We start from the raw sequence: 14,127 nt of genomic DNA on the forward strand, positions 1-14,127 counted from the left end.
AGATGACGTTTAGAGGCTAGGATATTAATGAGGAGTATGTTGCAATGTTCCAGGAATAACATGAACAAAAATTTATAGAGGAAGATGGGGAAGAGTGTATTTTCCAAAGGTGGCTCCAACAGTGTCTGTCATACCACTTGCTCTTCTGCAACGAGACCTCCTTACACCTTCATCAATAGTTGGTGTCTGTTTCTCTATCCATGAACTTGGGCAGAGCCAGTGACTACTTTGACCAATAGAATAGGGTGAAAGTGACACCACGTACCAGTTATACGCAAAGACTTTTCTTGGCCCAGCAGCTTTAACTCCCTTACCTCTTGAAAGATAGTCATGATGTAGGAGGTGTGACTCCCCTGAGACCACTGTGCTGTGGTGTGTCTCAATTTGGTGCTTCTAAGCCATATGGAGAGGCCCTAGAGGTAGGGCCAGGGCTGGGGTGAGGCAAGTGGGTTTTCTAGGGTGCAAAATTTAAGGAGACATTCGCTCTCAGGTGTACTTGCATAATACTGAGAGTGAGCGCCTCCTTAAATTTTGCACTCTGGGAGATTCACTCTTAAGAAGGCACTCATTCTCAGGGGTCAGTAAGTACTGGGGCAGCACTTGAGAATTAGTGCCCCCTTAAATTTTGTGGCCAAGACACCTCTTCTTGCCTTACCCTAGTCCTCGCCCTTCCTGGAGGATGACATACAAAATGGAGAGAGAGAGGAGAGAGGAGAGAGGGGAGAGAGAGGAGAGAGAGGGGAGAGAGAGGAGAGAGAGGAGGGAAGAATGGGCCAGTAAGGAGCTTGAGAGGGAGAGAGAGAAAGAATAAAGCAAGAGTGGTGCAAGACATTTAAGTGAGGAGACCATCTTGAATATTGATCTTCTGGCCTTAGCTACCAGCTGGATCAGGTAGATGAGATGAACCACTCAGCTGAGTCCTCCTTAATTCCTGATCCACAGAATCGTGAGTGAGTTTTTTATACAGCAATATATTACCCAAAGCACTCTTGCCAATATTATGTAGGACTGAGAGTTGACTGAGAAATACCAGGTAGCTGTATATTTACTCAATTCTGATGGAGCAAAATATGTTTGATTGCTGCTTAGGGAGAAGGGATGAAGAAGGTGATGTAGAGAGATTATAGTCACTGGCAGCCTAGGAAATAGAATTTAAAGCTTTGCTTCTTCAACGCTCTGCTTAAACTACATACCCGTACAACTTTTAATGTTTGAAGTTGGCCAGAACAAAAAGATATACACACTCACAGTTTGAGTCTTTATAGAAACAAAGTCTGTTTTGATCTGACATGTAGAGGGTTGTGAAATTCTCATTTTTAAAGCAGATGGTCTGGATTCTTATGCTAAATGAATACAATTGTCCTTGGATCTCATTAACCCTCATATGGGATGGAGGGAACTCTGTATAGTTATTTCTTCTTGGCTTTGTCTGAACAAATCAAACTTTGAAATGAAAGGTTTAGTTTTTACAAAGGCTGAATTTACTAATTCTTTTATTGAGTACCTCTGTTTCATGGTAATTTACACATTCTTTCAAATGGTTGTTGGCACATTTATTTATTTTCCTTTGAAGTATTTTCTAGCTACTTGTAAACAAAGCTGAGAGAAAAAGCAAATTTGGAAAAAAAATTAAGGGACTGTTTGGCAGAGGAGTTGTATTACACATAAAATTAAATATGATGGATATATATTTTAATATTTATTTATTTATTTATTTTTGGCTGTGTTGGGTCTTTGTTGCTGCGCACGGCTTTCTCTAGTTGCGGCGAGCAGTGTCTACTCTGTTGCGGTGCGCGGGCTTCTCATTGTGGTGGCTTCTCTTGTTGTGGAGCACGTGCTCTAGGGCGCGCGGGCTTCAGTAGTTGTGGCACATGGGCACAGTAGTTGTGGCTCATGGGCTCAGTAGCTGTGGCTCGCGGGCTCTAGAGTGCAGGCTCAGTAGTTGTGGTGCACGGGCTCTGCGGCATGTGGGATCTTCCTGGACCAGGGACTGAACCCGTGTCCCCTGCCTTGGCAGGCGGACTCTTAAGGACTGTGCCACCAGGGAAGTCCCTGATGGATATTTTTAGAATCCTTCAGTTCATTTTATAGGTTTCTCTGCTTGCTCCTACAAGTGGGCAGTGAGTAAAGATTTCCTGACCCATTATTCATTTCAACAAGGTGTTAGACATTTTTATGACCTCCTAGAGTACTTTATAGTCTGTACTACACAATTTGGCACCTAATTATATTCTGTGTTGTATTGTTCATTATTATATCATTGTATGATTCTTGTTCCCTCAAGTAGATTATATGATCTTAAAAGGCAGGGACCATATCTTATACTGCTATATTTGTATTACATCTAGTATAGTGCTGGTCATGGTATCCACTTGGGAGAATTTAATTGATAGAAGTATATTAAGTAATTTTAGTCCCTCAAAGCTCAGTGAATGTGTCTGTGGAGCATTTGTCATGGCTCTGGACTTAAGGGCAGAGATAGGCAAGTTACTTTTCCTTTCTCCAGGGAATTTGTCATCAAGTGGAAGTACCAAGGTGAAGGATTGCTTTGACTGATGAAGTGACTTCTCCTTTTTTCCTTTAGTGTCAGACCAGGGCAGTTGAAAAGCAGAGAGGCATGCGCCATTGTGCTACCATTATCATTTTGATATAGATGATGGTTGACATTTTTTCCTCTTCATTTCTTCGTTGGACAAGCCAGCTAATGGTGTCTGACCTGGGGAGGGATGGGTATCTTTTTTGGCTGAGCAGCTATAGGCTAAGTGGGTTGGCAGCCTTTACCTTTCTCTTGTTTTGAGTGAGCATGCTGTTTCTCAGGGCATTAGATCTACATTATTATTTTTTTTTATTGTGGTAAAATGTAGGTAACCCCAAATTTACCATGTTAATCATTCTTTTTTAAAATTTTTATTGAAATATAGTTGATTTACAATGTGTTAGTTTCAGGTGATTCAGTTTTTACGTATTTATGTATATATATACACATATATATGTATCCTTTTTTAGATTCTTTTCCATTATAGGTTATTATAAGATATTGAGTATAGTTCCCTATACTTCAAGGTAGGTCCTTGTTGATTATCTATTTCATATATAGTAGTATGTATATTTTAATCCCAAACTCCTAATTTATCCCTCCCCGGTCTTCCCCTTCGGTAACCATAAATTTGCTTTCCATGTCTGTGAGTCTATTTCTGTTTTATAAATAAGTTCATTTGTATCATTTTTTTTAGATTCCACTTGTAAGCAGTGTCATATGATATTTGTCTTTCTCTGTCTGACTTCGCTTAGTATGATAATCTCTAGGTCCATCCATGTTGCTGCAAATGGCATTATTTCATTCTTTTTTTATGGCTGAGTAATACTCATTTTAAACATTTTAACCATTCTTAAGTAGACAGTTAAGTAGCAATAAATATATTCACATTGTTGTGCAGCCATCGCCAATATCTATCTCCAGAACTTTATCATCCAAAATTGAAACTCTGTACCCATTACACAGTTACTGCCCATTTTCCTTTCCCCAAGCCCCTGGCAACTACCATTCTACTTTCTGTCTCTATGAATTTGATAACTAGGTACCTCTTACGGGTGGAATCATAATGTTATTTGTCCTTTTGTGTTTGGCTTATTTCACTTAACATAATCTTTAAGGTTCATCCATATTGTAGCATGAATCAGAATTCCATTCCTTTTTAGGGTTGAATAATATTCTGTTGTATGTATATATAACATTTGTTTGTCCATTCATCCATTGGTGGACATTTGGGTTGCTTCCACCTTCTGGCTAGTGTGAATAATGCTCCTATGAACATGGGTGTACAAATATAGATCATTATTATGAGCACCAATACTGATTTAATGCTCATGGTGAGCAAAATATCCTTATCAACCATTAAACTATCTGGAAGAATCAACATGTCTCTGGAATTTCATAACTTGAATTCAGAGACTTAAGTACTCATAGGAAAATGTGGCTTGACAATATTTTTTAGATTAGGACTGTGACCAGTACTTGCATTCAGTGAGTATGTCTTGTTTATTTATCCTTCAAAACGCTTTTTGTCTCCATCTTTCTACTTGTCACTGCTCCAAGGTATGTCTTCATTGCCATGAAGTAGGTGTACTGCAGTCACATCCTAACCAGTTTGTCTAACTTTTCTCCCCTTTCCAGTTTTTCTTATAAAGTACTGCTTTGGTCATTTTACTTTATTGAACAAAAACTTTCAGTCCCCGTCATTGTACAGGACAAAGCTCGAACTTGTTTGAAGGACTTTTGTAACCTGCTACCAGCTTACCTTTCAAGTCTTACTTCTATTTCCTTATACAAACTCTACTCAGAGTCAAAATTGTCTTCTCATTCCCCCCTGGAAAAATCATCATTATTTTGACTTTTGCTGTTGATTCCACCATGTAGAAACTTTTTCATGCTGCCTTCAAGTGTTAAGTCAAACCTCAGTGTCACTGCTAATTCTTTTTAAAATAGACACATTTGAAAGTGATTGCTTGCTCTTTTGAATATTTGTACACTCACCATAAGATTAATCATATTAATGTTTTTGTGGTAGCTAACATTTTTTGAGTTCTCCGGCTTGGCCTAAGGGCTTTAGTTGCATTATTTCATTTCACCTTTATAGCAACATGTGAAGTATATACTATTATTATCCATTACGCAGATGATAAACTTGAGGCTTTGAGACACTCACTTGTCCCAAATCACACAAATAGTAAGTGGCAAATCTAGGGCTTGATCACAGGTTTTCTGCTGTTAAAGCATCATTTTAAACATACTATCTTAATTAGATTATAGACCTGTAGGTGAATACGGTATTTGCTGCTAATGGTGTCTTCCATAGGGACTGCCTGTGGAGGTCAAAGTCAAAAAAAGACTGCCCATTGAGTGGAAACTTTTTTTTCTTTTTAACTAGCTCACTGTGGATGAGCTTAGCATGATTTTTCAACTGGTTACTTTCTACTGTTTCTTTAAGACCAGGAAGGCTTCCTGACTGCTCACCTCTGATTAGGTATCCTTCTGAGGCACTTCCTTCTATCAGAGTACATGCCACACTGACTGTATTTATCTGCTACACGTTTGTCTCCTCAACAGCATCTTTGCTTGAATTCCTAGTACCTAGAACAATATCCAGCACGTATGCGCAGTAAATGCTTATTAAATGAATTAACTGCATTTGTGACCATGATCCATACAAGGAGTTGGTTTCTAAATGCGTTGCTGTTGTAGAGTTGAGTAATACCTAAGTCCAATGAAGGGTATATCCTCAAGGAGGCATAATGGGAATATAAATGAAAACTGTAATTTATTTTTATTTATTTATTATTTTGCGGTACGCGGGCCTCTCACTGTTGTGGCCTCTCCCGTTGCGGAGCACAGGCTCCGGACGCGCAGGCTCAGCGGCCATGGCTCACGGGCCCAGCCGCTCCGCGGCATGTGGGATCTTCCCGGACCGGGGCACGAACGCGTGTCCCCTGCATCGGCAGGCGGACTCTCAACCACTGCGCCACCAGGGAAGCCCTGTAATTTATTTAATTGTACTGCAACTTACATTACGTGGTATAATGGTATTTGTGGTCACTTTTAACAAAGGCTGATTGATTGGAAGGAGTTGACATCTATATTAAAAGAAGAGAGATCCTGAGTTTTAAAGGCATGGGTGTATTTGGTCTGTAGGTAATTTGGGAGCAGATATAGTTTAATGTTTTGTATAATATTCTTTAAAATTAGCCAGTTATTTCTGGATATATGCTGTACACATAACCTTCTGATTAATAATTGGATTTCTCAAATACCTTGATACTCAAAACCAAATCCATAGAGAGTAGATATTAATATTTTGGTCACTGAGAAAAAGTATATTCCCCACAAAAATAGCAGATGATTTTTAATATTTAATTATTTACGAGTCTGCTAACGGTGTCTTAAAAAAATTGAAGCAGAAAAGCATAAGACGTTAGACAATGGTGATGTTACTAAAAAAATTTCCCCAGAGTTCTTGCCTGAGAAGCCAACAAAATTCTTCATTTCTCTCTACAGATAGGTACAGCGGCATCTGGCACAATGCTTTGCACACAGTAGACCTGCAACAAATACTTTTTAAATTTTGTCAGTTCAGTAGACTACAGTAATCTAAAGCAACATTTGTCTATCATTTTTCCTTCATGACACACATGATGTTGCTCCAGCCTTCTAATGCATCTCTATATGTCTACTGAAGTTTGTTTCATGTATACCAGCTGTAACTGCACTTTCTCTCTCATGAAGCATATAGAATGTGCATGAGAATACATTATTGTAGAGGTAATAACAATAATAGTGATGATGATGATACAAGTAGAATATTTCAAGCATCAATCTGATCACTGTTTTGTTTATAACCTTGCAGTAGCTTCTCGTTGCCCAGGGTCAGCCCCTAAACTTTTGTTTGGGACACAGGGCTTAGCATGGTGGTGGTATCAGCTGCAGCTGAGTGCTTGTGCCCCTGTAGGATGCAGATTCACTTTGGCAAAGGCCACCAGGCCCCAACCACATTCCAGACCATAGAACTATCTGAAAAATAACTGAAGAGAAGCAGGAATAACAACTTGGTATTCAGTGTGAGCTCAGCTTGTTTCCTAGTCAGACAGCGGGTATATATAGATTCTTGGGTGCTCAGGGATTGTGAACTACTCTCGGGAAATCTCAAAGAGGCAATTTGATATGAAGCAGCTTCCACCTCGGGACCTTACTGAGGGTTTGCTAAAAATGGAACGACAGAATGTCCTGCTGTGAGGTTAGAGGGACCTCACAACAAGGATAGAGTTATCTGACTTTGATGGGTTTTTGAGTACCACGCTGCCACTTCCCAGTTCTTTGGCAACTTAATTCTGAGAAAAACTCAGCTTTCCTATGTAACAGAATTTTAATTTTCATTGGATTTGAGGCATTAAAAAAATTTTTTTTGTCCCTTATAAACTAGTTTATGGTACTTCCTGAAGGATTCCCAAGGCAGTTTAGAGCAACTGAGTCATTGATGGACTATCCTTTAATATCCTAAGGGTAAAGTAGTAAATAATTAATTGATTTTTTTTTTTTTGTACTCACATTATGGTATAATGGAAAGAGAGACTAGTTTCAAATCCTGGTTTTACAGTTTACATGCTATAGGACATTGGGCAATGCAGTTCATTCGTTCATTTTTTATATAGGAGATTATGGATTTCTTACTTTGTGTCAGACACAGTATTAAAGCCCTGAAGAGAGAAGTCAAATATAGAAATGATCTCTGTATTTACAGAGATTTTAGTCTACTGGGGGAGACTGGCAAGTAAACCAGTGATTTCATGAGTGTACCATGGAAGTATGTAGAATTGTAGTGTTGTGTGGAACTGAAACCAAGGCGAGTGTGAACTGAGAATGGGGGAGGGCATTAGGGAAGGCTTCTCAGGGAAAGCCATACTTAAGCTGAGTCTTAAAGCCAAGTACAATTTAGTTGAATACAGATATAGAAAGAACATTCTAGCAGCCTGAGCAAAGCTAACAGGGAAGCACGAAATAAGATATATTTACAGATCAGTATTAACTGTTCAGTATTACTGATATGAAAGTTTCATCTTGAGGAGACAAAGGAGATAAATTTAGACAAATGTTTACATTTCCTTTTCTCTAAAATGAAAATAACTATGTCTACCTCGTGGAGTTGTTGTAAGCACTCAGTAAAGCAGCATACGTAGAGTACCTAGCACGTAGGTGCTCAAAAATCTTAGCTCCTTTTTTCTCCACCATATACCCTCCCCTGCCCTTCCTCACTTATGATGTTGCTAAGTGGAAAAAAACCCCTAATGATGGTTAGGTTATCAGTTTGGAAATTATGGCTGCATTTGGAAAGTGGAGGAAGAGTCAAGAGCTTTAGAACTCTGTTCTTTTTCTGACCTGGACTGCAGAATGTTGAATTGAATGGGGGCAGTCCTTGGCAGCAACAGTACTTTATTCTGACACTGCACAGTTTCCTGTGTCATCACAATTGGTATGTGAGGAGGGCACTGGTTCCTAAAGGGCACTGTATTCTTGGTCTGTCTGTTTGATTTGCTGAGTTCAGCACTGAGCACCGGTCATGTGCGCTGGAGTGCCTGGAACAAACCTGGGAATGATGTTGCCTATGTTCTCTTTTCTTTCACCATTTTGAAGTTTCTGGATGTGTTGCAGGGAGCTCAGTTTTTAAGTATGCATTTTTTTCTGGGTAACAGGTCCATAATTTCTGTGATCCAGTAAATGTTAAGGATCATTGCTTTTGAGGATTTTTGGTCTACAGTTTGATATTTCTTTCAAGGAGCTTTGCCTCAAGTACTGGGTTGGATTCTGATAAGAGTTACCTAGTCTGGAGAGATTTTATTCATTCTACCATTTATTGTTAATAAGAAATTGTTGTTTATACTCAAATGTAGTTTTCCCAAATGTTTGTCATTTGCGAATATCTTTCATGATTTTTGTCATACCCAGATACCTTCTGTTCTATATATTTACTCAATATTTTCTTTAAATTTCCAACCTTTAAAAAACTTACATGAATTTAGCCTCATTCTAAGCAATAATACTTATGAATTCATGGACTTGGTATGCTAGTTACAGTTTTCCAATACATATTCAGACAAATGTTAAAATAAAAAATGATCTAATCTACCATCTAATACAGGAATCAACAAACACAGTCAAGTCTATTCATTTATGAATCGTCTATGGCTGCTTTTGACCTATAACAGCAGAGCAGTTGAGACAGAGACAGAATGGCCCACAATGACTAGCATATTTATTATTTAGCTCTTTAAGAAAACTTTGCCAACCTCTGACCTAAAATTGTCTGCATACCATCAATACAACACAAAGCACACTCTGTAAAACATTACTGTAGTGCAGTTTTGCCGAGAGAGTGTGCGTTAAATCTTTAATCACATTTTTTTCCAGAACCAGCAAATACTTTACCTTTTTATTCTGGAACTGAAATATTTAATTATAAATAACTTATGTTCTGAGACTCCTGGTGACAAGTCTGTTTGAGACCCAAAGAAAAACATAGACATTAAGGATAATTTGTATATTTTTAAAAGGGAATATTTGCCTATAAAAATACCTGATAGTACAAAAATGCATAAAGTGAGAAGTAAAAATTTCCCTGCAAGGAAACTCTAATCTTACCCACTAAAAACAACATTCGTTATATTTCCTCCTAGTCATTTTCTTTGCATATTCAAGATTAAAGACTTTTTTTTTGCGGTACGCGGGCCTCTCGCTGTTGTGGCCTCTCCCGTTGCGGAGCACAGGCTCCGGACGCGCAGGCTCAGCGGCCATGGCTCACGGGCCCAGCCGCTCCGCGGCATGTGGGATCTTCCCGGACCGGGGCACGAACGCGTGTCCCCTGCATCGGCAGGCGGACTCTCAACCACTGCGCCACCAGGGAAGCCCCTAAAGACTTTTTTTCTTTCTTTAAAATATAGCTTCTTTTTTTTAATGAAAAAATATGATATCGATATTGCAGGCTTTTTATAACTTAGATATATTTCTGTTTAGAAATTTAAGTAATATGGCTAAAATTATAAATTGTTTAATATTACTTCAGAGTGTTTCTTAAGAGCTTTGTTGATATATAATTTACATATTGTGAAATTCACTCATTTTAAGTGCACCATTCAATGATTTTTAATAAATTTGCAGAGTTGTGCAGCCATCAGCACAGTCCAATTTTAGAACATTTTCATCATCCCCAAAAGATTCTTCACGCCCATTTGCAGTCAGTCTGTTCCTACCCCCAGCCCCAGGCAACCACTAATCTACTTTCTGTTTGTATAGATATGTCTTTTCTGGATATTTTACATAAATGGAATCATATATTATATGATCTTTTGTGTCTGGCTTCTTTCACTTAGCATTTCAAAGTGATTTTAAGGTAAAAGATGAAGGAATTGTTCAAATAGCCCCAGGAATCTTCGTTCTTTTGTATAGGATGCTTTAGCTACAGTCAGTATTTTGCTTTCTTTTCTTTGGAAATTAGTCTTTGAGACATGCAGTGATACAAGTACCAGGTAACTTCTGCAGTTCCTAAAATCCACAGCTTCCCAAACTTCTGTGTACACTTGGAACAGTGGTCATTTGTGCAGCACTCTGGAGTGATAGAAGAGGCCGCTCACTGCTGGTGGCAGCAGGTCCTTGCCTGGCCACTTAGAGGGGAACAAGATCTTGGCACAGCTGTATCAAATGTACACCATCCCAGTGTGCTGTGCCAGGTGGACCAGGAAGTTCTCCTGCAAGTCTTCCAGCTTTGATGTAACAAAAACTTCGAAGTATTCTTATGAATGTGCTGTGTGGATCCAGCCCCAAGAGTCCTTTTCTCAGCCTCCGTCCTATGCCCTTTCCTATGTAATGACGATGGCTTAAAGCCAGTTAACAGACAGTCAAAATCAGTGAGAAACTGATTTATTTTTCTTTATCATATCAGCAGATATAGATTTACCTATTTCTTTTTAACAGAATTTCAATGCTTTGATGTCACACTTTATTTATTCAGTTTATTATTTAGTCTCTTCTTTTTTATTATTGCAAGCAGTGGTAAATGTCATATTGTGATTTGCATATTTTTGCCTTCTCCTCAAGTGTCAGTTGGATAAATTTCTACAAGTAGACTCGCTGGATCACGGGCTGTGCACATGCCTGTGGCACATGCCGCGGGACAGCTAAGCCTGGGCGCCACAACTACTGAGCTCACGTGCCTCAACGAGAGAGCCCGTGTGCCGCAAACTACAGAGCCCACGCGCTCTGGAGCCTGCATGCCACAACTAGAGAGAGAAAAACCTGCACGTCACAACTAGAGAGAAGCCTGTGTACCGCAACGAAAGATGCCACAACTAAGACCCGACACAGCCAAAAAAATAAAGAAAATAGATACAGAAAATAAATAACAAGTGGTCGCCTACTGGATCTCTGGAAATCTACTTTTGCACTATAATAAAATAATCCCAGGGTATAGTTTCAAGTTATAAGACAATGATACTCTGAGTTTCAAGGAGGGAAAAAAAAATGAAAAAGGATATTTCTAAGTGGGTGTAGAAACATTTCCAAAATTAAATAGTAATGAATTAAACTCTTCAAGTCACAGTGTACTGTGGGATCAGGAAGCAGTTGTGGGTCAACTTCAGAATTCTGGTATTTTCGTTGGAATTTCTTGGCAGTGACTCCCACTTAAAGGTTTATAGTGAATATAATATACTATTTCTACTGATCAAAGAAAGTTACTTGGTGTCAGACAGCAACTTGGGAGCCAGAGTGTTTACTATTTCTTAATGAGCTCTGGCTCATGGTTCTCATCTTTTTAAGAGGGAGGAATGTAACTCGGAATGCACAGAGTCAAACCATGAGCATTTTGGCAGATGTGGAGATGCAGCACAGCTGGAGAAGAACTCCCTTCTTTGAAATCTCATATCTCAAGTGCTACATCAATTTTTAAGCTTTTTCCGCTGCCAGTTCAGATTTTAATATGAGCAGGAACTGGGGGATGTTTATTGATACAGTCAAGGAAACATCAGTATCTGTTCACTGGTTGCCCTCTTCTGTCTGTACAAGTAATTTGTGAGGACAGTGGGTGAGGGGCAATGAGGGAGGAGAATGAGGTGCTCTGTTGTTGCTGGATTGGCAGGAAGCGTGGCAGCAGGGACAGCTGGGATAGTAATTTATCCTATGGCATGATCTTCACCTCCTGAATCAGAAGCCCTGTGGTTAATCAGGGGGACACAAGGCACTGATAATTATTCTTTTAAAAATGCTTTTTATTTTTCGTTATAAAGTTGTACATGTTCAGTACATAAAATACAGGAAGTAAAGGAAAAATTGGTGAAGATGTTGCTTTGTGCAGCTGCCAGCTTTCTATCTTTAATATATCATTTTTCTTCTGGTCCAATATGACTTGAATAAAGACCTCAATTCCCCCAGGCAACAAAATATAGTTCTTCAATAGCAGTCAGCAAACATATATCACATTGCAACCACCAAATCAGGAACTGGACTACTGCTGAAAATACAAAGGCAACAGAGATTTGGTTCCTTACACACAGATCCTAATGAGTAGTGTAAATGATGAACAATTAAACTAACTGATGAAGCTTGAGAAATGACAATATAACCGGAGGCTCAATGAGTCTGTATAAATAAGAGAAGAAGAGTACAAGTGGCATGGGTCACTAACTGGTTGACTTGATGTGTTCTCCGCGCCTTGGCTTCTTTCCCTGTGAAATGAAGGGTCTGGACCAGGTGATATGTAGAGTGAGCAACTTGTTCTGATCTGCCTGGGACTTTTTCCAGACTGAAAGTCCCAGGTCCCAGGAACTCCTTAGTCCCAATTTTAAAACTCAAAGTCCCTTGTCTTAGTAGCCTCAAAGTCCTGGGCAAACAGAGAGTCGGTCAATCTATTTATAGGGTTCCTTCTAATTTTCATGTTTATGATTTGTTAAAAAAACAAAATTCAACTGAGTAAATTTTAAAGATCTTATTGGTTTTATTCAGTGATTCATGAATTGGGCAGCATCCCAATTCTAGCAGATAGAAAGGAGCTCTGAGAAGCTGTACAAAAGGAAAGACTTTTATAGACAGAAGGGAGCAGGAACAAGGAAGTTATACTAGGCACAAAAGTAGGTTGGTTATCCCAAGGATACGTTTCTTGAGGGGATGGTAGGGGTCTCTCAGGCAGCTGACCTAGCTAGGGCTGATCGGGTGATTCCTGATTGACTGGTTTAAGATTCCATTTCTGGGAGAGCCAAAGCTGTAGTTAAGTCCTGGTTTGGTGACGTGGGGCTTAACATAAGCAACTCTATATTGGGCCTGTTGTCTTGTTTTTAACAGATGGTATATTGAGAAAGAATATTTGGCAAAGTGAGAAAGAATATTTGCCAAAGTTTATGATGTGACCAAGTGTTAAGATGCTTAGGTTGAAATGCTGTATGTACATTAACAATACTACTGTTTATGGGAAAATGGGTTTTATGATATTTATGGGGAGATGGGTTTTATTCTTCTGAGAAAATATCTCACAAATAAGTATCTGCAAACACCTTGTAGAGTCAAGAGTTTTCTGCAAGCCGCTGCCTTGGTTGTGATTCTCAGTTGAGTCCTCTAGGGGTCTGGTGTATACAAACAGCACTGGCTTTGTAGTCAGGCAATTTTTGCTCTTTTATTTACTAGCCATGAGAGCTGATGAAAACTCTTTTGTGATGTAGTTTCTTCATTTTTAATATATGAATAATAATAGCTACCTTGCAAAGTTGTTAGGAGAATCACAGAGTATATTAGTAAGTAGTAAGTGCTCAGCAGATGTTTGTTTTGTTTTCCTAAACAGTTTGCTTTCTATTGTTTTTAAATTAATGGGAACTGGATCCAAATTAGGACAAAAAAAAAAAATCTGAGAAAGATGCTTTTTACAGGAGCTTACCCTAAAATAATTGCGTATATAAATACATACGTGTGTGTATACATATGAATACATATATGTATACTTAAATATATAGATGTGTGTATACATATGAATACATACATAGAAGTATACTTAAATATATATTTTCCATTAATGTTGCCCAAGAAAGCCAAAGCATGTTCTAAGTGTTATTACTGAAAATTAGGATCCAGCTTAGGTCATAGAGTCTTACAAACCCCATTTAACTGTTGAAACTAACTGTTTTAATGCAGTGATTTTACTTGTTCAATATCCATTAAGTTTAATTATTTATTTGAATTTTAATAGCAAAAAAGAAAGCTACAATTCTACAGGCAATACCTTGTTGAATGCTGATGCATAGGTTACTCTCACAAGGATAATTTTAAATTTAAAAGAAATATTTAAAGTCAAAATTCTTAAATATATACCATAAATGATGACTAATAAGTGATAATAGCTTTTAATTTATTCTAGTATGCATATATTAGAAAAACTACTGTGGGGAGTAATGGTCTAAAGAAAAAATAAGGCACACATAAAGGAAAAAAAAGCCTGATGTCATAATGCATCTGAAAAAAAAAAAACTGTAAAAACTCAAAGGTTTGTTATACATGTTTACTGGTGACTTTAAGGGCAAGTGGGCCCAGCTCCTTGAGATGTA

At 38.4% G+C, this 14,127-nt stretch overlaps 1 protein-coding gene across 1 annotated transcript in view; it reads left to right on the forward strand.

The window, feature by feature from the left end:
• LOC307186477 (zinc finger MYM-type protein 6-like) overlaps window positions 1-14,127 on the forward strand; it is a 1,023,730-nt gene that overhangs the window by 126,884 nt on the left and 882,719 nt on the right. The gene's annotated exons all lie outside the window — the stretch shown is intronic.

The sequence above is a fragment of the Stenella coeruleoalba genome, assembly GCF_951394435.1.
Source record: "Stenella coeruleoalba genome assembly, chromosome: 5".
NCBI lineage: Eukaryota > Metazoa > Chordata > Mammalia > Artiodactyla > Delphinidae > Stenella > Stenella coeruleoalba.